Genomic DNA, 27,371 nt, shown 5'->3' on the forward strand with positions numbered 1-27,371 from the left:
AGAGGCAGGCAGAGAGAGGCGGAAGCAGGCTCCCTGCTGAGCAGAGAGCCCGGACCACGGCGGGGGGGGGGGGGGGGGGGGACGGGACACAACGGACTTGATCCCATGGAGCCTGGGATCATGACCTGAGCCAAAGGCAGAGGCTTTAACCCACTGAACCACCCAGGCTTCCCTCCCTCCCCTTAATAATGCATCATCTCCCTGGTTCTGTAACATTTCTACAACAGAGCAACTTTTTACTGAAACGATTTAACATTCTGCAAACTAAGAATGTGACAAAAACCCAGAGGCTTATGAAGTTCAGGAATATCAGTATACATGTATTTAAAATCCAGAAGATTGAAAGGAAGTATATTAATCTGCCAACAATAAGTTTTTCAAAAAGGAAAATCACTTCCTCCTTCATTTATTGGAATTGCTTGGAAGCAGAAGTCAGGAAATCCCCTTCCTTGATTTGTGGTACTTATGGTTGTTATTCCCAAAGAACAGAATTTATTTTGCTTTATCCCCTGAAAATTTCAGTATTTTTTTCATTCTTCATTAATAGAACATAGTTTTGGTTGCTTTAAAGATTTCTGCATGACAAGAGTTTATTTTATTCCCTTTTCGACATTCTGAGAAAATGAAGCTATAAGCAAAGGATGCCTAATTACTTCTTATACTTTAAAAAAAGGTATATTCCGGGACACCTGTCTGGCTTAATCTGTAGAGCATGTGACTCTTGAGCCTGGGGTTTTGAGTTCAAACCCCACCTTGTGTGTAGAGATTACTTTAAAAAAAATGTATATTCCCTATAATGATAACTTACTATCCTAGGAATTACTTATGGGAAAATACCTTAGTACACATGTACATTTCTGGCTTAAATAATAGTTGGGAAGAATGCAAATTGTTCACATGTTTAGGATTCAGCCCTTTTCCATAAAACCCAAGATAACTTCAGAATACTTTTTACAAAAGTAAAATAAATTATTTTCATTACTGAAAGATTATTGTTGACATACAGTTTATTTATTTATTTATTTTTAAAGATTTTATTTATTTATTTGACAGAGATCACAAGTAGGCAGAGGCAGGCAGAGAGAGTGAGGAGGAAGCAGGCTCCCTGCTGAGCAGAGAGCCGGATACGGGACTCGATCCCAGGACCCTGAGATCATGACCTGAGCCGAAGGCAGCGGCTTAACCCACTGAGCCACCCAGGAGCCCAAGTTGACATACAGTTTAAAAGAATAGAATAAAATGTCCAAAAATAGATCAGCACAGGAGTGCCTCACTGGCTCAGTCAGTAGAGCATGTGATGCATGATCTCAGGATTGTGAGTTCAAGCCCCACATTGGGTGTAGAGTCTCCTTAAAAAAATTAAAAAATAAAATAAAACAGACCAACACAAAATGTTAATTTATACAAATGAATTACAAAAGTAATTTAATGGGGGAGCAGATAGTCTTTTCAATAAATGGTGCTAGAACAACTAGGTGTCCATATGAAAAAAAGCCTTGACCCTGACCTCACACTGTATGCCAAAATATTAACTTGAAATGGATCAGAGACCTATAAGTAAAAGCTAAAACTATAAAACTTCTGAAACTATAAAACATAGGTGAAAATCTTCACAACCTTGGGTTGGGCAAAGATTTCTTAGAATGCAAAAAGCGTAAGTCATAAAAGAAAAAACTGATACAGCATACTTCATCAAAACTTAAAACTATTTTTTGTAAGATACTCTTAAGAAAAATTAAGAAAAAGACCATACATAATCACAGGGTCCTGGGATAGAGCCCTGCATTGGGCTTCCTGCTCAGTGGGGAATCTTTTTCTCCCTCTGCCTCCTCTCCACTGCTCATGCTCTGTCTCTCACTCTCTCTCAAGTAAGTAAATAAAACCTTAAAAAAAATAAAAGAAAAAGAAAAAAGAAACAGACCATAGACTGGAAGAAAATACTTTCAAAGCAGATATCTAATTAAAAAAACCTATATCCAGAGTATGTAAATAATTTTTACAACTCAATAATAAAAACAATCCACTTAATAAATAGGCAAAAGACTTCAACAGATACGCCACCAAAAAAGACACTTGAAAGACAAATAAGCACAAGAAAAGATGTGCAACTTCATTAGTTGTTAGGGAAATGCAAATTAACAACAATGAGATATCACAGCACCCACTAGAATGGCTAATATTTATTTATTTATTTATTTTTAAAAGATTTTATTTATTTATTTGACAGACAGAGATCACAAGTAGGCAGAGAGGCAGGCAGAGAGAGGGGGGGGAGCAGGCTTCCCTGCTGAGCAGAGAGCCGGATGCGGGACTTGATCCCAGGACTCTGGGATCATGAACTGAGCCAAAGGCAGCGGCTTAACCACTGAGCCACCCAGGCGCCCCTAAAATGGCTAATATTTAAAAGACCAACAATATTAAGTACAGTGGAAAATGGGGAAAAAATAGAACTCTTATACATTGCTGGTAGGAATACACTCACTTTGTAAAAGTCTGGCAGTTTTTTTTTTTTTTTTTTTAAAGATTTTATTTATTTATTTATTTGACAGAGAGAGATCACAAGTAGGCAGAGAGGCAGGCAGAGAGAGAGAGAGGAGGAAGCAGGCTCCCTGCTGAGCAGAGAGCCGGATGCGGGACTCGATCCCAGGACCCTGAGATCATGACCTGAGCCGAAGGCAGCGGCTTAATCCACTGAGCCACCCAGGTGCCCAAAGTCTGGCAGTTTTTAAAAAAAAGTTAAAATGCCTGTTACAGTGCAACACACTCCTAAGTATTTACTCCAGAGAAATGAAAACAGATGTCCATATTAAGACTGGTGTATGTAAATGATCACAGCAGCTTTGTTAATAATAGTCCTAAACTAGAAATGTCCTTCAACTGCTGAACTGATAAATTATGGTATGTCCACATAAAGGAATATACAACTTATAATTGAAAAGGAATGAACCATTGCTACATAAAACAACCTGGATAATCTCAAAAGGATTATATTAAGTGAAAGAAGCCAGAATTAGACACAAAAAACTATAAACATTTATATGAAATTCTAGTAAAGTCAAAATTGTGACAACATAAAGTAGATCAGTCGATGCCTGGGGCAGGAGAGATTGGGGGAGGGTACTGATGAAAAAGGGGCACTAGTGAAAATTTGGGGGTGACAGAAATATTGTACATCTGAATTGTCCTGGTGGTTACACTGCTATACACGTTTGTCAAAAACATACAAAAATGTATACTTAAAAACTGATGAATCTTATTGTATGTAAAGCATACCTCAAAAAAGTTTAATTTTTAAAAATGGTTCTCTTCCTTTGGGAGAATCAGAGATTTAGAATAGACATATTTCTAATCATGTTACACTATTAAAGATTCAATAATGTCCTTTCCTTCACAGTTTTAAAGATAAAGATGGGAAGGCCATTTTTTGAGGCAAAGTATCTGATAAATGCATTATATATATATATGTCATATATATATCATGTAATATATAGTAAATAGGCAATTCTAAAAGAATTTAGATAAGAACCACAAAGCTTCTCAAATTAAATTTTCATCCCTCTATTAAGATTTGAAAAAAATAGGGGCACCTGGGTGGCTCAGTCAATTAAGCATCCAACTCTTGGTCTCAGCTCAGGTCTTGATCTCAGGATCGTGAATTCAAGCCCTGTATTGGGTTCTACACTGGGCACAGAACCTATTTTATAAAAAAAAAATTTTTTTTTAAATACACAGACTTTAATTTTTTCATACATACATATCAAAATGATTCCTTATGGACCAACCCAAAAAGGCAAATTAACCTAATAGTTTACTATAAATATATAACACTTTTAAGTTCAATTAAACTATAGTGTATTTTTGTGGTCACAAACTCTTACCTTTCTTTTTACATGTTTTCCCCTGATTTTTCTCTCTACTTAACTTAAAATAATAGTGATGGTTGGAAGATAATGTATTACATAATAAAACCTCTATTGTTTTTTGTTCTATGCATTCTCCTAAGGCAATCTCATCCTTTCCAGGGCCCTTTGTTACGATTTTTTTGCTCAGAAGCAAATCCAAAGTTTTCTGAGGCCTGAAGCTTACACAATTAGAGAGACCTTCTTTAAAAAATTAATATAGCTTGGGGTGCCTGGGTGACTCAGTTGTTAAGCATCCGCTTTTGGCTCAGGTCATGATTCCAGGGTCCTGGGATCCAGCCCCGCATGGAGCCTTGCATTGAACCAGGCATGGAACCCCACATCAGGCTCCCTGCTCAGCGGGAAGCCTGCTTCTCCCTCTCCTATTCCCCCATCTTATGTTCCCTCTCTCACTGTCTTTCTATCAAAGAAATAAATAAAATCTTTTAAAAAAAGAAAATTAATATAGCTCTTCAAATATAGAGTTGTTAGGGCCTGTCTCGGGGCTTGTTTTTTTTTTTTTTAGATTTTATTTATTTATTTCACACATGAGAGCGAGAGAGCACAAGCAAGGGAACACCAGAGGGAGAAGGAGAAGGCTCCCTGCTTCAATGCAGGACTTGATCCCAGGACCCCAGGATCATGACCTGAGCCAAAGGCAGATGCTTAGTCAACTGAACCACCCAGGTGCCCCCAAAATCAATTTTTCTGTTAAAGATTTTATTTATTTATTTGTCAGAGAGAGAGAGAGAGAGAGAGAGAGAGCACAAGCAGGGGGTGTGGCACATAGAGGGAGAAGCAGGCCCCCCATGGAGAAAGGAGCCCAATCCATGTCTCAGAGCCTTGAAAAGGACATTCACAAGAGAGGCCTGAAGGTTAATTTCATCAGTTTCACAGCAAATCTACCTCTGCTATAACTGTATCTTAAACTCAGATATTTCTTTTTTTTTTTTTAAGATGTATTTATTTGGGAAAGAGAGCATGTATGCACATGCATAAGTGAGTGGGGAGAGGGACAGAGGGAGAGAGAGAGAATCTCAAGCAGATTCCTCACTGAGCATGGAGCCTGATGTGGGTCTTGATTCCACAACCCTGAGATCATGAGCTGAGCCAAAATTAAGAGTTGGACACTCAACCGAATGAGCCACCCAGGTGCCCCTGCCATCCTCTCCCATCCGATATTTCTTTTAGTGACTAGAACTATCCTCCATCTGCCTACTGGATATCTCTACTTTTAAGTTCCCCTTAAAACTAATAGGCCACAGTTGAGCTTGGTGTCTCTTCTTCCTACCCCCACACTACCCCCAGGAAGTGGCTAGTTTTCCTACATTCTATTTTCCAGATTAGGAAATAGCATCAGCACCCATCCAGTTGTAGAAGTTACCACCATATTGAAGCAAAGCATCAATTCTTGACAATTCCTCTTCCAAATAAATTGACTTTTACCTCTCTCTAGTTCATCTACTTCTCCCCAACTCCAATCCTACTCCAGTTCAGGCCATCAACTTCTCTCATCCAGTTATTCCACTTAATGGGATAGCCACTTAATGGGATGCCTGGCCTCTAGTTTAACCACCTTCCAAACTATTCATATTGCAACCAAAGTTAGTTCTAGAATACAATTCTGATCACATTATTCCCTAACTCAAATACTTTACTGTAGAAACTTCAATACACGTAAGATATTACTTAGCAGTATTGTTAAAAGATACAGATTTGAGGACTTTACCCTAGTGATTTTGATTCAATAGGTATGAGATAGAATACAGGAATGGGTATTTTAAACAAAATTTCTAGGTGTCTCTGTTATAGGTAATCCATACCTTAAGGTACAATGTTTAATGTTTCCCTGGTTGTCCTATAATAGAATTCAAACTCCTTAACATGCCTTCCAATGTCTTGTAAAATCTGGCCCCTGCTTAGCTTTCCAGTTTTATCAGTAACTATCACCTTTTATTCCCTAGGCTAAACCATACTGAACCCCCTCTTTTTAAAGTAATCATAGCCCTATCATGCACAGTTTTCCCCTGTTGATCACACCCCATCCACCTCCTCCAGCGAACCAACCACACAAATATACCCTTCTCCCTTGCTAATTCCTATTTACTATTCAGTTTAGACATCAATTCCTCTAGAAGATTTCTGATTTCCAAGTCTGAGTTAAGTACCCCTTCTAAGAGCTACTGTAGCCTCCTACATTTTCCTCTATCATAGCATTTATCTAAAGCATTCTACTAACTCAATTATTTATCCCACTGAATCACTATCTTGTTCTCCACTGAATATCCCAGTGCTTGGCAATCCACCTGGCATTCATTAATTGAATAACAAAATTAATGACTTTTACTTAGAAGTATGAATGAAGTTAAGGGAAAGATGATGAAGAACCATATTTATGCATCGTAAAATATGTATACCAATGAACAAGTACCAGGAGAGACTATAGAAATATAACAGCAAAAGAACAAGGAGGAAAATAAAGGATTTGAATAAGTAATTCAAACAAAGAAATCCAAATGGCCAAGAAATATCAAAAAAGAATATTTATTCTCATTTTTAATTAAACAAATGCAAATTAAAACAATGATATTCTCATTCCATACCTATCAAACTTATAAATATTTGAGTTCATAATTCCAACTTTTGGCAAAGATGTAGAGAAATGAGATCTCACACTGTAGATAAAAGGGTAAGCTGGAGGTATGTACCTAGAAACTCCAGCATACAGGGATGCCAGCATACAGTGGCTCAGTCGGTTAGGCTGCTGCCTTTGGCTCAGGTCATGATCCCAGGGTCCTGGGATCAAGTCCTGCATTGGGCTCCTTGTTCAGAGGGGAGCCTGCTTCTCTCTCTGCCTCTGCCTGCCACTCTGCCTACTTGTGCTCTCTCTCAATCTGACAAATAAACAAATACAATCTTTAAAAAAAAAAAAACAACAACACATCCAGCATACAAATATAAGAATGCCTTTTTTAACATTGTTTATAATAGTAAAAAAATGGAAATAATCTGAATATCCATCAGCAGTGGCAGATATGTCAATAAGACATTTCAAAGCATGAACTAGAGTCACACGTATGAATATGGGTGGTCCCCCACAACAAAGAATAAAGCATTAGAAGATCTGAGGAAAATTACAAAATTCTGATAATCAAAATCAAAGAACTAAAATGGAAAAAACATTGCATGTTCACAGATAAGAAGAGTCACTACTGTCAAGATGCCAGTTCTTGGGCACCTGGGTGGCTCAGTGGGTTAAGCCTCTGCCTTCGGTTCAGGTCATGCTCTCTGCTCAGCGGGGAGCCTGCTTCCCTTTCTCTCTCTGCCTGCCTCTCTGCCTACTTGTGATCTCTCTGTCAAATAAATAAATAAAATCTTAAAAAAAAAAAAAAGATGCCAGTTCTTTCCAAATTGATCTGTAGATTCAATGCAATTCCAACAAAAATCCCAGCAAGTTATTTTGTGGATACAAACTGATTCTAAAATTTATATGGAGAAGCAAAAGACCAAAATTAGCCAACATAATACTGAAAGAGATGAACAAATTTGGTGAACTGACACTAATCAAGACAGTGTTGTATTGATGAAAAACAGATGGATTGATCAGTGGAACTGAATAGAAAGTCCAGAAATAGACCCACACAAATATAGTTAACTGAACTCTGACAAAGGAGAAAAGGCACTACAATGGAGCAAAGACAGTCTTTTCAACCAATGGTGCTGGAACTGAACATTCATAATGAAAATAATGAATCTAGACACAGACACTATACACTTCACAAAAATTAACTTAAAAAGGATCATAAACCTAAGTGCAAAATGTACAACTATAAAACTCCAAGAAAATGACATAGGAGAAAACCTAGATGACGCTGGGTATGGCAGTGATGTTTTAGACACAATACCAAAAGCACAACCCATAAAAGAAATATGGATAATCTGGGGGCGCTTGGGTGGCTCAGTGGATTAAGCTGCTGCCTTCGGCGCAGGTCATGATCTCAGTGTCCTGGGATCAAGCCCCGCATCGGGCTCTCTGCTCAGCAGGGAGCCTGCTTCCCCTTCTCTCTCTGCCTGACTCTCTGCCTACTTGTGATCTCTCTCTGTCAAATAAATAATAAAAAAATAAAATCTTAAAAAAAAAAGAAATATGGATAATCTGGACTTCAGTAAATTTTAAAATTTCTGTTATGTGAAAGACAATGTCAAGAAAATGAGAAAATGAGAAGATAAACTACAGACCGGGAGAAGGTATTTGTAAAAGACACAACCAATAAAGGAGTATTATCTAAAATATTTTTAAGAATTCTTAAAACTCCACAATAAGAAAGCAATCTAATTACAAAATGGGCCAAAGACCTGAACAGGCATCTCACCAAAGACATACAGATACTGAGTAAGCATATGACAAGACGTTCCATATCATATGTCAGAAGAGAGATATAAATTAAGATGAGATGCCACTACATCCGTATTAGAACAGCCAAAATCTGGGACAATGACAATACCAAATGCTGATGAGGATGTGGAACAACAGGAATTCTCATTCTTTGCTGGTAGGAATAAAAATGGTACAGCCATTTTTTAAAGTAGTTTGGCAATTTCTTATAAAATTTAGAACCTATGAGAAGACATGAAGGAAATGTAAATGCATATTACTGAGTACAAGAAGCCAATCTGAAAGCGCTACATATTGTATGAGCCCAAGAACATGATATTCTTAGAAAAAGGCAAAACTATGGACACAACAAAAAGATCGGCAGTTGGGGGCACCAGGGTGACTCACTTGGTTAAGCAACTGACGTCTTCCAACACCATGACTGCAGGGCCATGGGTTTGAGCCCTGCATCAGGCTCTGTGCTCAGCAGGGAGTCTACTCAAAATTCTCTCTCTCCCTCTATCTTTGCCCCCCCACCTCTCTCTCAAATAAAAAAATAAATCTTAAAAAAAATCATCAGGGGTTGCCAGGGAGGAGGAATAAATAGGTGGTGGAGCACAGAGGATTTTAGGGCAGTAAAAACCCTCCGAATGATGCTGTAGTAATGTATTTTGGTATAAACTAAAAATAAAAACACCCAAAGTGAACCCTAGTGTAAACTATAGACTGGATGATTGTGGCATGCTTACTTAAGTTCATCCTTGGTAAAAAAAATGAAAAAAAAAAAGTACCATTCCATTTACCTGAAGGTAATGTAACATTATGTGTCAACTATACTTAAATTTTAAAAAGTTCTTTTTAAGATTTTTTTATTTATTTGACACAGAGAGAGAAACAGAAGAGAGAATACAAGCAGGCGAAGCAGGAGAGGGAGAAGCAGGCTCCCTGCTGAGCAGGGAGTCCAATGTGGAGCTCGATCCCAGGACGCTGGGATCATGATGTGACCAAAGGCAGATGCTTAATGACTGAGCCACCCAGGCACCCCCCCCCCCAATTTTTTTAATATACCATTCTGGTGGGGGATGTCAATAGGGCAGGCTATGCCTATACGGTGGCAAGGAATATATAAGAAATTTCTGCACTGTCCTCTCAATTTTGTGTGAAGCAAAAACTGCTCTTAAAAAAAAAAATCTTACAGGAGCGCCTGGGTGGCTCAGTGGATTAAGCCGCTGCCTTCAGCTCAGGTCATGATCTCAGTGTACTAGGATAGAGCCCTGCAACAGGCTCTCTGCTCAGCAGGGAGCCTGCTTCCCCGCCCTCCCCTCTGCCTGCCTCTCTGCCTGCCTCTCTGCCTACCTGTGATATCTCTCTGTGAAATAAATAAATAAAATCTTAAAAAAAAAATCTTTAAAAAATAAATAAACAAATAAAACACCAAAAAACTCAAGAAAAAGTGCCAATGTTGAGAAACCAGGAGTAAAGAAATATAGGACCCAACAAAGGAGAAAAGCAAAGCAATGACATAACCATCATCTGATGATCTCAATCTGTGAATTCTTTTTCCAGTAAATTGTGTGTAATTTTGATATGTGATCTATTAAACTACCATTTCTCACCTCGTGCTAATGCCATTAAAATAAAACTTATTTCAGCTTTATCACTTCTGACTGCAATAGTGCTGTTTTTAAAAACTTTTTGTATTGTTGTAGGGGTTGTAATTCCACATTATTATCTATACATTTTTGAGAAGCACTGAAATTATGTCATGTCTTAAAATTTTATTTTAATGGTATAATTTTCCTCTACCAACTATTCATGGTGAAGTCAATGCTCCATAAATCTAAGGAGATAGTCCTAATAAATCAAAATAATTAAGATGTTTTGTTTCTGGAGCACCTGACTGGCTCAATCAATAAAGCATGGAACTCCTGATCTCAGGGTTTTGAGTTCCAGCTCCATGCTGGGTGTGGAGACTACTTAAACAAATAAATAAAAGATGATTTGTTTCTAATAAAAAGACATACATTTATTACTTTTTAGTAATATATTCCTAGACAGCGCTTCGAATTTATTAGTTGAATGTCTTTAAACATATTTGATTAAAATCTTTAACACAAGATTCATGCTTTCTTTTTTCTTTTTTTTAAAAAAGATTTTATTTATTTATTTGACACAGAGAAAGAGATCACAAGCAGGCAGAGAGGCAGGCAGACAGAGTGGGAAGTAGGGTCCCTGCCGAGCAGAGAGCCCAACGTGGGGCTCGATCCCAGCACCCTGAGATCATGACCTGAGCCGAAGGCAGAGGCTTAACCCTCTGAACCACCCAGGTGCCCTGAGATTCATGCTTTCTAATACCAGTGTAAAATCCTACAAATCTCTTACAGTATACCTAATTTTTTAACTTTCTGAATGTTATTTGATCTTGACTGCAATGCAAGAGAAAATAATGAAAATTCTTCAAGAATGTCAATCACTAAAGCAAGGTCTTACAAGAAATTAATGTTAACTAATTTCTTCACTAAATCAAAATAAAAAGAATGAAAAAAATGCACATGTAGTTAAGGATATGTCTGATATACAGCCCGGCAGTTTGTAAACTACATGCTACCCATCTCAACCTCAATATTTGACTAGTTTTAATAATTTCACGTTCTTTACAGTTTTAACTCAATTTTAATTGGATTGGATTGGTGATAAAAAGACTAAATTTTTTTAATAAAATATTTTTAATTTGACTAACTTATTTTGTTTCAGATATTGAATTATAATTGATGACTTAGTGCCAAATGATGACTTCAAGAAAATTTTCTAATAAATTTGCAGCTTGACTCCAGACTTCCTTCCCACCATTGTACAAATGCCATTAGAACAAAACGCAATTACATTCCTTTTCAAACATTCATTACCAAAGCAACAGTCATTTAAAGCAGGAAATAATGTATCAGAAATATACTCCTTTGTGACTGATACCAATTCTTATAAAGCAAGAAATATTAGCAGTACAAAACCTGATTCAATTGTATACTGCAGATAATTCACTAGGTGCTTTTCTTCAGAAGTGCAGATGCCTGATCAATTACAGCACATATCTGAAATTCTCTTCTACAATATTGCTAAATATCTTCATATAATTTCTTTTGCAATATGTCTTGTTCTTGTTGCACTGTATTGGGTATGTAAACAATTGCTTATATCCATTTTTTTTCTCTTAATTTTATTGCCTCCCTATCAGATAAAGGTCTATTATGTTTTACTAACCTGAAAGTCTATTAAAAACTTCTATGATAGTATTAATATCTTTATTATTTAGTTTTACACTAGATTAGAAACTGAGCCGATTCTAACAAATCTTGGATTTTAGTACAGTCATTGGGAAAATGCTGTTTTCTTTTTTCCCCTACTTTTTTCTTTCTTTCTCCCCGCCCTCCCCACCCCCAGGAAAGTCTGTCTATTTTTATTAGTACCATTGGGATTACTAAATATGCCCCGTATTCCCTGGATCGTGGACATACTTTTCTGCTGTCACTACTAAATGTTGAACTATCAAACCATCCATACATCCTACTTAATCTTCTTTTGTTTCAAACATTTGTACTGTTCCAAAAACAAACACTTGTTTTTCATTTCAATAATCTGGAAGCATAAGGTTATTTATTTCTTCTTTTGATGAACATGATGGTGTTTCTTCAATGAATGGTCACTCAATAATTTTGAAATTTTCCATTAGCTTAGGTATCCCACAGTTTTCACTCCTATCATTTTCTGTGTCTATTTTAAACTTCATTAAAAAATAAATATATATTCTTCAGATTTAAAAAAATAAGTCACTGCTACCTTGGCATTTTAGGGATCAGAATCTGAAAAATAATTTTGCTATCTTAGTAAAATTCAGAATATAACTTGGGAGTTAATACAAAATTTTTGTTAATAATTTTAATATGCCTTTGGAAAAAGCATAAATTTCACTTTTTAAGTGGAAAAAAAAACTTTACTACATTGTAATTAGTTAAACCAGTAATTTTTTACCTTGCTTATTTACGGAGATCTGGTTAAAAATAAGTCATAGATGATTTGCTTGGCTTTTGGTTTTAAGTGTTTTAATGCAAATTTCTAAGAATATGCTAATATTTAGTTTCATCTTAAAGATTTAGAATCTTTATTTTCATTATTTTATTATTTTGAAATAGGTATACAGAAATAGGTATATAGAAATAATAGGTATATAATAGGAATAATAGGTATGCAGCAGTGTTTTAATATATTACATATATCTGTTATATATATTAGCATACACATAAACATATATACATATATATAAAGTCAACATTTTGAGTACAGTTCAAAATTTCTATGTCTCTTCTATATCAACTATATTTTCTTTCCCCAAGAGTCTCTATGCCCAATATGGGGCTTGAACTCATGTCCTTAAGATCCAGTCACATACTCTACCAACTGAGCCAGCCAGGCACCCCTCAACTACTACATTATTTTAACCTTTGACCCCCCCTTCACCCATTTCTCTTACTTCCCACCTCTAGCAATCACCAATTTCTTTTCTGTATCCATGAGCTTATTTTGTTATTATTTTTAAGATTCTGTATAAGAAATCATACTGTAGGGTGGCCTGGGTGGCTCAGTTGGTTAACTGCCTTCAGCTCAGACCATGATCCTGGAGTTCCAAGATCGAGTCCCACATCTAGCTCCCAGCTCCTCAGGAAGTCTGCTTCTCCCTCTAACCTTCTCCCCATTCATGCTCTCTCTCACTGTCTCTCTCTCAAATAAATAAATAAAATCTTAAAGAACAAAAAAGAAATCATACTGTATTTGTCATTCTCTGACTTATTTCCCTTAGCCTAATCACCTCAAGATCCGCCCATGTTGTCTCAAATGGCAAGATTTTATTTTTTTATGTCTGAATAATAATATCCTAGTATATAAAATATACCATATTTCATATTTTAATGATTTCTTTATCCATTAATCCATTGGTAGACACTTAGGTTGTTTCCACATCATAGCTATTGCAAATAATGGTGCAGTGAACATGGGAATCTTTCTGAGCTAATGTTCTTGTCTTCTTTGGATACATATGCAGAAGTAGAATTACTGGATCATATGGTAGTTCTATTTTTAATATTTTGAAGAACATCATACTATTTGCCAGAGCAGCCACACTGATTTACCTCCCATCAACAGAGCACAATAGTTTCCTTCTCTCCACATCCTTGCCAACTCTTGTTATTTCCTGTATTTTTATAATACCCATTCTAACAGGTGTGAAATGACATCTCATTGGGTTTTGATTTGCATTTCCTATGATTAATGACATTAAGTATCTTTTCAAGCATGTCCTTTTGGGAAAATGTTTATTCAGATCTTCTGCCTATTTTTTATACATTTTTAAAAAGCTTTTATTTATTTGAGATATGGGGGCAGGGGCAGAGGGAGAGGAAGAGACAGAATCTCAAACAGACCCCTCACTGAGCAGATCTGATGTGGGGCTCAATCCCAGGACCCCAAGATCATGACCTGAGCCCAAATTAAGAGTTGGACATTTAACCGACTGAGGCACTCAGGCACCCCATACTACCTATTTTTAAATTGGATTGTTTGCTATTTTGTTCTATGAGTTCTTAATATATTTTGGATATTAGCTCTTCTCACATACTTAATTTGCAAATATTTTCTCCCATTCAGTAGGCTGACTTTCCATTTCATTGATGGTTTCCCATGCTTTGCAGATTTTAATATGATGTAGTCGCATTTATTTATTTTTGCTTTTGGTATTATATTAAAAAAAAATATTGCCAAGGGCACCTGGGTGGTTCAGTGAGTTAAGCATATGCCTTCAACTCAGGTCGTGATCCCAGGGTCCTGGGACTGAGCCCCATTTTGGGCTTCCTGATCAGTGAGGAGTCTGCTTCTCCCAATTCCTCTGCTCCCACCCCTCCCCTTCATCTTGTGCTCTTTCACATACACTCTCTCTCTCACATAAATAAATAAAATCTTTTAAAAAAATATTGCCAAGATCTATGTCAGGGAGCTTACTGCCTATGTTTTTTCCTCTGAGTTTTATGGTTTCAGGTCTTACATTCAAGTCTTTAATCCATTTTGACTTAATTTTGGTGTATGGTGTAAAATAGTGGTAGAGTTTCATTCATTCCTTCACATGTAGCTGTCCAGTTTTCTAACACCATTTATTGAAGAGACCATCCTTTGCTCATTATGTATTTTTTACTCCTTTGTTGTAAATTTGTTGGCTTTCACCTCCTTGGTTTAATTTATTCATAGGTATTTTATTCCTTTTGATGCAACTGTAAATGGGATTCTTTTATTTCTCTGTAAGTTTGTTATTAGTGTTGAGAACAGATTTTTGTGTATTGATTTTGTATTCTATAACTTTATTGAGTTCATATATTGGTTCTCACAGTTTTTTGATGGAGTCCTTGGCAGGATTTTAAACTAAAATAGTAACTTTGCTTTTTGGCCTATGTTTATATTTTGTGTGACCTGGTATTTCTTGAAAATTCATCAGTTTTGATTCACTCTTTTTCCAACAATACTTCACAAAATCAGACTATGAACAAATGCTTAATTACAATTTGATTCAGCAAAAAAGATGCTCACAACACTGTGAAAGAAGTGTAGTTCAAACAAACAAACAAACAAAGTGTAGTTCAGACATGAATGTTGGTTGATATTTTCACCTAAGTTAACCAGTAAGACAGAAATAAAATAGCAAAGAGGTATGTTGGAACTTCACTCATTTATCAAAGACATTAGCAATTTCTTTGCTGAATTGGACAACTACCTCAATTTTTTGTGCTGTTCACAATGTCAAGGCCAGGAATATGATACATTATTAAGTCTAATTCTGCATTATCAACATTCTCTCTACCAGACAGACTGTTTTTTTAACTAAAGATTTACTGAAACATGGCCACACTCATTTTTTAATGTAAGTGTTGAGTAGTTGTGACAAAGACCATATGTACTAGAAAGCCTAAAACATTTACTATTTGTTTACAGAAAAAAGTTGCAGATACTTGGGCCTGGAAAATCAACAAAAGAATAAACTAAGTCGTTATTTGTAGCATTTGCCAACTTCCATGATGTAAATGTTCCTATTGCAGCCAATTTCAAAGTACAAATATGAACTCTCTGACCAGAGTTGGGAAAAGATGTTCCCACCATACAGATAAAGTACACACCCTCAGGGGCAGAGTTCTAAGTAAAACTAAGTTTAAAAAAAAAAAAGTGATGAGTTTTGAGTATTTATTATCTGATTTTAACATATTTAATTGTAAATTTATACAATTCGATTTTATAACAGTGGTTATGTTTAACAACTGGCTTATAAAATCCCCCCAAATTTAGCAAACAGCCTTGAAAACTGGTAAAAGTCACCTGTGAGGTACTACTAGTTCTATGTTCAAAAGGTCACTAAGGGAGAATTTTGGGAGTAATTTGCCTCGTTGGTTAAGTGGCTATGACAAGATTCAAAGGTAGGTCTAAATAATCCAGGTTAGGCTTCTTAGCCTTCTTGGTGAATAAGGGCCCTTATTGGCTTGAGTTTTTACAAATTGAGTGTGTGTTTGTGACATCTATTGTGGGAACTAAGTCTGCAGGGGAATGCATTTTCCAGAGTACCATCTTAAAGTGATACTCTTTTACATTTCCACGCTTCCTGCCAGTTTTGCTAGACTTGAAGCCTTGTACCTATCCAGAAATCAGTCTAGGCTGCATATCTGAAGGAAGAAGGGAATGGATTGGTCTATCCATCTGTTGTTGGAAATTTCTCTTATTAAATATATTCCTTAACTGCTTCAGGAAGTGTAAGTATAGGCATTTAGTAACACAAGCCCCTTGAAATACTCGTCAAGCTATATGAATTCCAAAAATCTTCAGAAAACTTGTGATCCGAAACCTTACCTTACGTGCGGTGCAGGAAAAGGAAGGACACTATCAGAGGGTACTCAACGCTGCTCACGGAACTGGGGCAAGAACTTGGGGACGGGAATGCCAACTGGTGGGCCTCCTGACGTACTCAATTTTTCACACAGCTCCAATTCTAAGTGTACAATAATAACGGTTAGAGCTGTTGAAGAACTAGATCCGCCCTGTCCAACCACTTAATTTTTACAAGAAAACACAGCCCTAGTGAGGTAAAGCGACTTGATGAACGGCAGGCGGGGCAGTCAGGGCTCATGTGCAGCTCTTTCCACTACACCACACGGCCTCCTCCAAATAACCCTCTCTGCACAAAACTTACCCCGAAAGCACCAGGAACCTGGTTGGGGACTGACCTACAGTTGAACCTAGGTCAAACCGCCCAGTCGTTATTGATTCAAACTGCAGAAACTCTGGGTCAGAGTTAAGGCCAAAGCACAGAAGCACACTAAAGGAACGCGGCTCCCTCACAGAGAAGTCCGGAGCTTTAGCAGCAACCCTTGGAAAAGCAGCCACGCCTCTCACGACGCCAAACGTTGCGCGCAGCGGAGCATCCCGAGCAGCCGGGAACGCAGGGTACGCACCCGGTGGCGCGCACGCCCGCCCAGAGGCCGCACGGGAGGCCGGCGGGCGTGCGCGCCCCCGCAGCGGGGGGCGGGGCGGGGCGGGGCTCTGAGCCGGACCGGGGCGGGGCCGCAGGAGCTGTAGGTGTTGCAGCTGGGTCGCGACAGGTGCGCAAGGCAGAGCGCCTGGGACCTGTGGCAGGGCTGGTAGCAGCACGGAGGAAAGACCGATTTTAGCCAGGTAAGCGCCTTCTCACTCCACATCCTCTATAACCGGGGAGTGCGCGAGACCACGGCTTCCCTCCACAGTCTCTTTCTCCAGCGACTTCTGGGGCAGGAGGAGCACAAGGAGCGTGAACTGCCTCCCCCTTCCCCCGGAGAGAAAGAGTGGAGGAACCACTGATCATCTGCTCTTTCCTCACTTCTGGGTACTGCGCTGGGCTTGGGAGTAAGTATGTAGGGCCGAACCTTTGCTGCTTGAGAGCGGGGAGCTGATGGGACCACCTCTTCCATCGGAAACACTCCTTTCTAAGTATGTACATTTTTGGTGTAGTGGTGGAAGGCGACATAAAATTCAAAACAGTCTCCTAGGGAAGTATTCTGGTATTCAGCTGCTCTTTTCCCATCTTCATTTAAAGCCATTCCCTCCCTCTTCGATTTCCCCCTCTTCCAATCTGCCAACTGAACTCTAAGACACTTAGAGCCCTTTGAGGCATGTTGAGAATATAGCTGTCCTTGCAGCTGGGTGTGCCATCCTCGAATCGCTATCGTGTATATATCACTGGCACCTGTCACCAACATACGTAGGTGTTAATATAAGGTAACTGTACACCCGTGGCTGCACCTACTAAGGTTGAATTTGTAGGTGCTAGGAGCCAACCATCTGGCGTCCCTCCTTGCCTTCTTACTGGTGCTTACAACAACGAGTTTAGCTGATCCTGGTAAGAGATATTTGAACTACTATTGTCTTTCACCTAATTCCAGCTTTCAAAAGTCTGCCTAATCCAGATGGTTCTACTGACTTGGCTTGTCGAGTTAGTCCAAAGTACTTAGAGAGTTATCAGCCTTAAGACAATACCCCTTTAGGGAAGAGGTCTTTTGCATTAAATATTCTTTCTTTTGCCGTTGATTTAAGTGATTAAACAGAATACTTTTTATCCACATGGTTACTTATACTATTCACAAATGATAAGTATTTTAGGAACCATAAAATAACACTTTCTTCTGAGGTCTGATGGAGACACAAAAGATGACCCTCAACAAGCATTTTCTAAGTTTCTGTGGTGTTAGCCTGAATGAAGGATGATTCTGTCTTAGGTAGACCTTCAAAAAGTTATCAAATTAGCAGGAAAGAAGGTTAAAAAAAAGTTTTGCATGCACATATATTTTCTTGTTTTGAATTAACAGAATAGTACATAACATGGTATTAGGTAATTACTTTAGGAACATATTTCATTTTTTTTGGACAAAGCATTTATTGAGTACCTCTTGTTTTGTCAGTCCTATTCTGGATTGAAAGTTCTGAACATACCTACTCTAAAAAAGCTTATTTAAAATCAAATGGGTTAGGGGCACCTGGGTGGCTCAGTGGGTAAAGCCTCTGCCTTCGGCTTGGGTCAGGATCCCAGGATCTGGGATCGAGCCCCACATCGGGCTCTCTGCTTGGCAGGGAGCCTGCTTCCTCCTCTCTCTCTCTCTCTCTCTCTGCCTGCTTGTCATCTCTGTCTGTCAAATAAACAAATAAAATCTTAAAAAATAAAATGAAATAAAATGGGTTAGACAGAATCAGCAGCTACAACTTACAAGTTTGGTGAGATGAGTGCTGTACTAGACATCAGCCCAGAGTGCTGTAGAAGCATAGAAAATACAGTTTTAAAAAATGTCCTTCTTTGGCGTGCCTGGTTGGCACAGTTGGTTGAGCCCCCAACTCTTGATCTCTGCCGTGGTCTTGCTCTCGGGGTCGGGTTTGGGCCCTACACTGGGCTCTTATCTACTGGGCATAGAGCCTACTTGGGGGAAAAAAAAAGAGGAACTTTTCTTCTACTTTTCCTTAATAGTAAAACAAAATAAACAACAATAACAAAAAACTTTGAGTAATAGTGAATTATTTTCTTCATATATTTGTATTGCTCATATTTCTTATGGGGTGTTTCGCCAATGGTATGACCTTTTTAAGGTGGGATAAGGACCTGTCCCTAATTCTGTATCAGTTCAGTAAATGGTGGAGCTGTTTTTCACTGTTCTGTATTGGGCCTCAAAGTTGTTATCATGTAGTTCCTGAACTGTAGAGCTTCTGAGAATAGAATAGTGTATTGGCAACATTAGGAAAACAGTGCCATTTTATAAAATTGCTTCATTGTGCAACTTTGTTTAACTTGGTACATTCAAGTTTTGTTCCAGATTCTGGTTAAAAGTGGACTAACTTTCAATCTTCTGATAATTCTAAGAAGAGAAAGCTTTAGAAGTGAAAACAGTTCTTTAACAGCCCTTCTTGATGGCTGGCAGAGGATATTTTTTCTTGCTAAGGTGCCTTCAAAATGTCTCTTTCTTTTTTTTGAAGAGGGAACAGGATGGGTAAATGAGTGAAGGAGGAAGGGGTCAGAAGTGTTTGAAAGATTCTTTGCAGTTTTGATGATCTGAAGTCTATGGTAGTTTAAATCACTCTTCATGTAACTGCAGGTTTTTATTAATTGCCTACTATGTGCCAGTGATCCAGTATATAGAGGATGAACATGACACAGTCCCTTCTATGTGATGATGGTTTTCATTTTTCTTATTTGCTTGCTTGTTTGTTTATGCATAGGCTCCATGCCCAGCATGGAGCCCAGTGCCGGGCTCAAATTCACAACCCTGAGATCAAGACCTGAGCTGAGACCAAGAGTTGGACTCTCAACTGACTAAGCCACATAGATGCCCCTGTTTTTCATTGTTTAAATGGAGATTCTGAGTTAATAAAACAGATGGTGGTCATCTGATTTGGTGATATGAGCCATGGTACTTGGTGAACACATTTCTTTGACATTATTTACCTCTTTTCTTTCTGTTTGCATCTTAGGAAAGTGGTCTCCACTGGAAATTTTTGGAAAGGCAGTCAGTATTTGCATGTATTTGGGTATCTACAATGATTATGTTGTTTCCTTAAATGTTTTCAAGTACAATTTTAATGATTGTTCTTCTTAGGGTTTCAAATTTTGACTTTCCTCTGATATTTTTCAACAATCAACTATAATTAACCTAGGGCTTCTGTACCAGAAAGGTTTATCAAAGACATATACACCCAGACACAAAAGAAGGTTGAGAGTATAGGAGATCATTAGACATCTTTGCCAAAAAAGGCCACCTGACCACAAATTGGGAGAATTTGTCCCTGTTTATGTTGGCAGTGAAACTAGTTTTCAGGAGTTCTTAATTCTGTACTCTCAGAAATAGGTGAGTTTTATTTAGATTGGAACTGTACTCTTTCTGAAGATAGGCAAATTTGTGACTTGTCAGGAATTTCCGTAAGAAAAGATTTGTTTTTTCTTAAGGTTACTATGGTCTTTCACTGTGTTTTGTGATAGGAAGTTAAAGCACTTTACTTTGGATTGTGTACAGTAATCTTCAGATGATGTTAAATTACTTAACACAGACTCTCAAGGTTCTTTAGTAACAAATGAATGGTTATAAATTGAATAGTTTCTTACTTAATGATTGTGGAATTGAGATTCTATGGTAAATGGTACTCTTGGTAGGAACATACTGCTATGTTTATTGTGTGGCTGGATGCAAAGTCCCTGAGGCTCAAATTATTGTGCAAAAGCAGATCTCTTTTTATTAAAAGGACAAGATTTGACCCAAAAGCAATCCATTATTTAGCATGTCTAATGATTTCTTTATACTTGGAAATGTTTCTAGAGACTTCACATGTGCAGTCATGAGAAGTTACCAAGATACTATGGTATATTACATTCACTTTATTTTCTTTTTAAAAATGTCTTCATAATGCTACAATGAAACTAAGAACTTACATCTTTAAGAGGAAAAAAAGCAAACTTTTTGTGTTCTTTTAAAATACTTTATTTTTAAGTAATCTCTCCACTGAACCTGGGGCTCAAATTCATGACCCTGAGATCAAGCTTTGCATGACCTCCCAACTGATCCAGCCAGAAGCCCCCCACCCTTTTAGAAAGATTTACTTTTTGTACTTCTGATGACAAGTGTGGAACTATTTTTTTTCTCTTATTTATCCTATAACAGAGCTTACTATATGAAAAACTTTACAATCCCTTAAACATGGTTTTTCATGCCAGTTTTTGGTTCATTACCCATAGATTAGTAATCCTGATATACTTTTACTTGGTTTTAGATTTCCACAATCTTTTTCCCCCCATAAACTGAAATTTAAGCAAATGGCCCAGGACTTCTTTTCCTCATAGTCAGTTTCACTGAATAGATAAATTTCAGATTTGGCTTCCACCTCCAGCGCTGGAGGAAACCTGTCTGCCCTTGCATTGTACCCAGTGATTTCCCTGTAAGGATCCTGCCACTGCCCTCCTTCTAACCACTTGGCAACATTTGACAAAGTGAGCAACTGTTTTGGTTCTTTCTTTTATTTGACTTTCTCAGCATGACTTCACCTGGTTGTCCATCTTCTAATCTAACACTGCCCCCCATGCCCCTTCACTAACTCATAGTCTTTTTGACCCCAAGTGTGGGTATGTGCCATGGTCCAGCATCCTGCTTTTATTATACTCTTTCTCTGTGCAGTCTGATCTATTTCCATGGCTTCAACTAACATCTCCATGTGACTGATTTGCAGATTCTTTTTTATTTTATTTATTTATTTATTTTTAAAGAAATTTATTTTTTTTAAGGTTTTATTTATTTATTTGCCAGACAGAAATCACAAGTAGGCAGAGAGGCAGGCAGAGAGGGGGGGGGAAGCAGGCCCCCTGCTAAGCAGAAAGCCCGATGCAGGGCTCGATCCCAGGACCCTGAGATCATGACCTGAGCCGAAGGCAGAGGCTTTAACCCACTGAGCCACCCAGGCACCCCTGCAGATAATTTTTTAAACCTCTTTTCTCATTATATAGATAATTCTTGTTTTATTTTCACATATACAAACATGTAAACCCATTTAGAGGAGAAGAATTACATATGCTTATTATGAAAAACTTGAGGAAAAATAAATTATAAAGAAGACAGAATAGGGGCCCCTGGGTGGCTCAGTGGGTTAAGCCTCTGCCTTCGGCTCAGGTCCTGATCTCAGAGTCCTGAGATTAAGCCCCAAATTGGGCTCTCTGCTCAGCAGGGAGCCTGCTTCCCCCCCACTCTCTGCCTGCCTCTCTGCCTACTTGTGATCTCTGTCAAATAAATAAATAAAATCTTAAAAAAAAAAAGACAAAATATTCCACAATCTGTTCCAGAGAGAATTATTTGGTGTATATTCTTTCAGTTTTTTTCCCCACTTTGATACACACACACACACACACACACACACACACAAGGTAATTGGGCTCATCCTATTAGTAGTAGGAGATACAGTTTTGTATTTGCTTTTTCACTCTATGTCATAATTTTCCATGGTATCAAAATTATTTGCAAACAATTATAATGGATGTTCAATATCCTATTGTATTAATATTGCATAATTTATCTGGGTATTTCGATTGTTACAACATTATTAACAAGTGAAAAAATTCAGAATAAATTAATGCATAAATCTTAGTACAAATCACTATTTCCTTAGGTTAGCTTCCCAGAAATTGAATTACCGGGTCATAGGGAATAAAAATTAAAAAACAATAAACCTGCTGTCAAGTTGCTTTTCTTAAAGGTTAGACTAATTAAATTAACATTCTCACCTGTAGTGATTGTGAGTGTCCATCTGAGGTCATCCTTCATAATACTGGATCTTATGTTTTTATCTTTAGTAATTTGTTAAGCAAAAATGATTTAATTTGTGTTTTATTACTAGTGAGAGCGGACATTTTTCATATGTTCATTTCCATTTCAGTTTCGTCTGTGCATTGTCTTTTGGTTAATCCATTCCCATTTTGGGGCCTTAACATTTTAATTATGTTGCTTTTTGTTTGGGGTTCTTTTATTTATTTGGGGCTTTTGGGGAGGGAGTACAGATTTTTATTAGGCCAAACTGAAGGAGTGGAGTAATGAAGTAGAAACTGTACACAAGTTGAAATTGTAGCATCTTATTTTATTTCTTTTTTAAGATTTTATTTATTTATTAGAGAGAGAGTGTGCATGAGAGGGGGAAGGTCAGAGGGAGAAGCAGACTCCTTGCTGAGCAGGGAGCCCAATACCAGACTTGATTCCGGGACTCCAGGATCACGACCTGAGCCGAAGGCAGTTGCTTAACCAACTGAGTCACCCAATCACCTGAAATTATAGCATTTTAAATGCCCATTGGTGTGAGAACTTATGATTGCTGGAGCAGCACTGCCAAGTAGAAAGGGTATTGACCTGAAAGTCAGGATTCCCAACTTGGTATTGGGAAGCAACCACTTAGGTGATCTTAGGCAAGTCATTCATCCTCTCTGAGCCTTTTCTGTAAAATGGGAGGGTTGGGTTATTGATCCCAAAGTCCATACAACCTCTGCGCTGAAAGCATGCTTTCAAGCCACCACTCTCTAGATGTTATGAAATTATTTTTTGTTCCATCCCTAACCCTTCACCAAATTTAGAAATATAGAGCCCAAGGAAAAAGACTAGATGCAGTAAAGGCAATTTTCATAGGGATAGCAAGGCTTAATGGAATCTAGAGGCACTTTAATGTGTTTGTGCCCTCGGAACAGTAGAACTTGCAAAGACTGGCATTTTTGAAGCACTCCCATAGATTGACACTTGGCAACCTAGTTACATAAATCATAAAAGCCCTGCTGATCTATGCCACAAAACCCCATCATCTCTAATGGTTGTAAAGCAAATCTCATTTTATGACAAGAGGTTTAAGTTGCCAAGCCAAATTACTTAACAACTTCCAATGTTTCCTATAGAAGCTATACTTAGTAGGCTTTTTTCTTTGTCATTTGTATAAGCTCTTCATTTTTTTTTAAAGATTTTATTTATTTATTTATTTGAGAGAGTGTGAGAGGGTGAAAGAGCATGAGCTGGAATGGGGGGCAGAAGGAGAGGGAGGAGCAGACTCCCCATGGGGCAGGGAACCCAACAAGGGGCTCTATCCCAGGACCCCAAGATCATGACCTGAGCTGAAGGCAGACACTTAATCAACTGAGCCACCCAGGTGCCCAGCTCTTCATTTTAAGAATATTAATTCTTTGCCCTGTGGTCAAATGTTTAACTAGTTATTTGCCTTTTAATTTTATATATGATATATTATTACTTATCTATAGATCTTTTTCTCCGGGAGTTCTTTGGTTGCCTTTACCTTGTGAAGTCTTTTGCCATCTGCAGCTAGGTTAAGTATTCACTTTGATGGCCTTCTAATTTTTTTTAAAAAGATTTTGTTTATTTATTTGACAGAGATCACAAGTAGGTAGAGAAGCAGACAGAGAGAGAGGGGGAAGCAGGCTCCCCGCTGAGCAGAGAGCCCTACGTGGAGCTCAATCTCAGGACCCTGAGATCACAACCTGAGCTGAAGGCAGAGGCCCAAACCACTGAGCCAGCCAGGCATCCCTGCCTTCTAAATTTTTATTTTTACTTTTTATAACTAATTTTTTAATTTGTCTTGAATTTACTTAGGAGTATCAAAGCAGTATGTTTAGTTCCTTTGCATCTCTTCTGAGCTCCACATCCGTATTTCCAACTACCTGGCAGACTGTGTAGATATTTCCTGTGTACTAGGCACTTGTGTCCACGTCGTTTCCCTAAGGAGAAAACTTGAAGTTGTCTTGAACGCTTCGGTCCTTTTATTTTCTTTCTTTCTTTCTCTTTCTTTCTTTTTTTCTTTCTTTCTTTCTTTCTTTTTAAGATTTTATTTATTTATTTGAGAGAGAGTGTGTGTGTGTGTGCACAAGCAGGAAAGAGGGGGGGAATGGCAGAGGGAGAGGGAGAAGCAGACTCCCCACTGAGCAGGGAGCCCAAGGTGGGACTCCATCCCAGGACCCTGAGACCATGACCTCACCTGAAGGCAGACACTTAACTGACAGAGCCACCCAGACTTCCCAGTCCTTCTCTTTTCCCACATTTGGGAGATGTTGCCATGTTTGGTTGATTCTACCCCAACAGTGATAGTGGCTCTTTGTTGTTGTTCTAATTCATACACCCCTTTTTTGCTAAAGTCCTTAGAATTGGCTACAGTTTTCCCCTTTTAGTACAAAGTGGTCACACACACATACACACACACACACACACACACACACACACACACAATACTGGTTTTCAAAGTATGGTTCCCTTGATAACCTGTTTAGAATCACCTGTAGTATTAGTGTAAAAGGTAGATTTTCCAGGTCCCAACAGACTTACAAATCACTATATTTGGAGGAATGGGGCCTGGGAATCTGCAGTTTTAACAAAGTACCACAGAAGATTCATTTACACACTTAAGGGGAAGCAAAGCCCAAGTAAATTAAATCTAAATTTCTCTGGATGCCATTCAAGACCCTTACTCCCCCACCCTGACAGCCTATTTTTCCAGGCTTATCTCCCCCATCACCACCCACCCACCTGGCATTGTAGCCACACAGTGATTCACGGTTTCCTGGACCCACCCTGTCCCTTCCTGCCTCTGTGCCTTTGCTCATGCAGTTCCCACAGCCTCAGGCTCCTCTCCCTCCTCCCACTCCTGCTTAAATCCTTTTCCTTAGGAGCTCAAATAAAATGGTCCTTTTAAAAATAAAGCCTTTTCTAATTTCTTCTATTTAATCAGTGGCTCCCTCCCCAGTCTTCACTTAGCACTTTATTTTTACTTCATTTTTTTAACCTCAGTACTGTCATTATTTGTGAATTATTGCTTCCTTGAAAGACTATAAGTCTTCTGAGTTTGAGAACTCTGCTCTTCCTTTTTATTGAGTTGTCATTATACATATAATAGGTAATTAAATATCATAAAGAATATGAAATATATCTCTTCTTGTGAGCACTATTACATGAAAATGTTTGGCTTTCCCTCACACTTAGAGTAAAATTAAGATCTTTTACCACTGCTTATAAATCTTTATTAAATCTGGCTGCTACTCAGCTTTGTCATCATTTCATACTTTTCATTCACTCCCCAGCCATATTATTCCTACCTCAGGGCCTTTGCATTCGCTATTTCTTCCATCTTGAAAACTCCCACATCTCTTCTCATCCCCTGGCTGGCTGCCTATGTCCTCCCCATCATTCAGGTTTCAGCTCAAATGTCATTCTCCCAAGGAGGCCTTCCCCAGATGGCTATCTAAAGCATCTGGCCCTTTTCCTACCACCACTCCAGTTACTCTCTTTGTATTTGCTTCACTGCACTAGTCACCATATTTAATTGTCCTGTTTCCCCCAGTAGAATGGAAGCTTCATGAGAGCAGAGGCCTTGTCTGTCACTTTTAACTATACCTTTACCAGGTAGAGCACTGCTTGACACATGCTAAGTCCTCAATAAGCGTTTGTTGAATGCGTGAATAAACCTTTGAAGATAGACTTCTTATTTTAACAAGTCTTGTTTTGGTTTGCAATCCAAAGTTTTGTTGTTGTTTAACAGACAACAGTTCCATCTGGGGTCAAAGCAGGTAACAGCCTTAGAGGATTTCTGAAGGGAGCAGGAGAAATGGAGGCTGGGATCGCCAGGATTCAATTCTGAGTGCAGGTTTTCCAAGGTGTTCCCAGGATCCAGGCCACTATTTCACTCCCACTGTCAGCATCCATTTCCAGGGTTGTTACTGCTGCCCAGCACTAATCCTTTAGCTCTCACTGCATTTTTTTTTTAATATTTTATTTATTTATTTGAGAGACAAAGAAAGAGTGAGAGAGAGTATGAGAGGGGAGAAGGTCAGAGGGAGAAGCAGACTCCCCATGCAGTTGGGAGACCAATGTGGGACTCGATCCCAATGTGGGACTCGATCCCGGGACTCCGGGATCAAGACCTAAGCTGAAGGAAGTTGTTTAACCAACTGAACCACCCAGGTGCCCTCTCACTACATTTTTTAAAGCAAGCAAAACTGGAATCCAACTGACAAAACAACTTACTGCAAAACTAGAATCCAACTAACTGGAATCTTGAAGCAACCAAAAGTTTTCTTAAGCTTTTCTTTTCTAGAAGAAAAATAAGAAAACTACCTAGAATCCTCACGGAAAAATGAAATTATGTTCAGTATTCTTACTACATACCTATTGATTTGAAAGATTTTTAGCAACAGCTTCAGACAAGGGGTTTCTTGTTAATGTCTGGTTAAATCAGACAATTGAAATCATCAGTTCTAGTTTCTTCTAGTTTCTCTTCATTGGGTAAACTTCTCTTTTTTAAACAAATATTTTATTTATTTATTTGAGGGAGAGAGAGAGCACAAGCTGTGGGGGAGGGAGCAGAGAGAGAGGGAAAAGCAGATCCCCTGCTGAGCACAGAGCCTAATTCAGGGCTCAGTCCCAGGACCCTGAGAACATGCCCTGAACTGAAGGTAGACGTTTAACTGACTGAGCCACCCAGGCACCCCA

General features: G+C 38.3%; 2 protein-coding genes across 3 annotated transcripts in view; one reads left to right on the forward strand and one right to left on the reverse strand.

Annotated features, from left to right (window-relative positions):
- The window catches only part of LARP4 (La ribonucleoprotein 4), a 210,619-nt gene extending 193,859 nt beyond the window's left edge, over positions 1 to 16,760 (reverse strand). Inside the window, exons 1-2 of the mRNA XM_045073027.1 lie at positions 16,547 to 16,760; positions 16,207 to 16,345 (exon numbers count right to left, since the gene is read on the reverse strand). The gene's annotated coding sequence lies outside the window, so the exon portion shown is untranslated. The remainder of the gene's footprint in view (positions 1 to 16,206; positions 16,346 to 16,546) is intronic.
- Positions 16,761 to 16,889: 129 nt separating this feature from the next.
- Positions 16,890 to 27,371, forward strand: part of LIMA1 (LIM domain and actin binding 1) — a 92,565-nt gene continuing 82,083 nt past the window's right edge. Inside the window, exon 1 of one of the 2 annotated variants that reach the window (XM_045073025.1) lies at positions 16,890 to 17,028. The gene's annotated coding sequence lies outside the window, so the exon portion shown is untranslated. The remainder of the gene's footprint in view (positions 17,029 to 27,371) is intronic. The other variant, XM_045073026.1, reaches the window with a different exon arrangement.

The sequence above is a fragment of the Mustela putorius genome, unplaced genomic scaffold (genome assembly GCF_011764305.1).
Source record: "Mustela putorius furo isolate JIRA1106 unplaced genomic scaffold, ASM1176430v1.1 tig00537227_pilon_pilon_pilon, whole genome shotgun sequence".
NCBI classification, from domain to species: domain Eukaryota; kingdom Metazoa; phylum Chordata; class Mammalia; order Carnivora; family Mustelidae; genus Mustela; species Mustela putorius.